The following is a 1,505-nucleotide window of genomic DNA, read 5'->3' as shown; positions in this document are numbered from 1 at the left end:
ATACTGGTATCAACTTAGTGGTAGAAATCCATTTGTGTCAAGTGAATCGAAGGCGTCAGATATCCGAGATAAAGATGCGAGATTGATTCAAAGGTTTTTGGGGTGCACGTTTTGTGCAAGAGTGAATGGGTATGATAAAGTGACGACTCACAATTTGTGGTATATCTATCACATTGAGCATGATGCGTTTGTGGATTTGGCGAATTTTGTTGGTGAATATTTTCATAAGCATGCACTAGAAAAGCAATGTTCTAAACCACTTTTGGGTGGTCATTATGTAACAAAAATCGCGCGATTCTTTAATATCAATTTCAGTCGCTGCAAATTAGCTCGAGATTCGATGAAACCTTTTGGGGTTCAATTTTATCTTAATGCAAAAATTTTAATGGGGAATTCGAATCGGTCAATGCTAGTTGAGTATGTTGAACCATCTCTTCAGGGGGAGGAGAGTGGCAGTGGTACGTGCCATGATGATAGGAAGTTGCTGCTCGAATTCACGAGTGTTTTGGTTCAGAGTCGGATGAGCCGTATGTCACAGGTAGTGGGCAACCTTGGTCGGTTTCTGAAGAGGTTTGGAACAGTTTAGTATCGCGGATCGATAATGTTCAGATTGCCATGTCAAGTAATTTTAATGCGTTTCAGCAGGATCAGCGATCACATAATGATCACATGTGGTGGAGCCATGAACCGTGAAGATGAAACAAGCGAACCATACGGGCTACCCCATGATTGGTCAAGCCAATGCCTCTAACAGTACCTAACATCGCAAGATTTCGGTAACAAAATAATGTGCTTAGGAGGATACACATTACGTCCAGATATCATCGACAATCATGAGGTGATCGTCTAATCTGTTAAATCGATCATAAAGATTGAGGTTCATCAGTCTTAAAAGCTGATATCTTACCTCTCCGGAGGTTATCCAACTGGGGATCTGATCAATCACAGATTTGAGTATCATGGTGCGCTCCCTATTTGACGAGACAGATCTCCCTCATCGAGATAATTCTGACTACCAGTTTCCCTGTTTGATGTTGAGGCCTGGTAGATTTCCATTCGATGTTAGAAATGACTTTTCAAGAGTTTTCGTCACCCTACAACTGGTCTGGACTACAACTTCTAAAATAAATCAGCAAGTGTGTCGATTTGGAGACTTTACTGCTAGGGTTATACAAAGTGGTCGGACGCAACATTGTCCTTGTTAGGTGATGTGTGCGAGGGGTAGTATGAAATACTATTATTTTTATTACGAAATACTATTAAATACGATACAATTTACACAAGTTATTTATTTATTTATAGAATGGATATACCTAAACCTTGCTACAACACTTATAGGTAGTGTACCTAATCGTAGAGTAGTGTAGTTTTTAATAAGTTCGGTTCATTCCACAGGGAACTAGCTGAGTTTAATGCTATATTTTTATTAACTATATTTGTATGTATATAGTATTATTATTATTATAAAAGGGGTTTTACCGTTTAATGACCGGTTTGTCGATTTT

The sequence above is a fragment of the Rutidosis leptorrhynchoides genome, chromosome 7 (genome assembly GCF_046630445.1).
Source record: "Rutidosis leptorrhynchoides isolate AG116_Rl617_1_P2 chromosome 7, CSIRO_AGI_Rlap_v1, whole genome shotgun sequence".
Taxonomy (NCBI): Eukaryota; Viridiplantae; Streptophyta; class Magnoliopsida; order Asterales; family Asteraceae; genus Rutidosis; species Rutidosis leptorrhynchoides.
The sequence above is the reverse complement of the archived record's forward strand: the minus strand, read 5'-3'. Positions refer to the sequence as shown.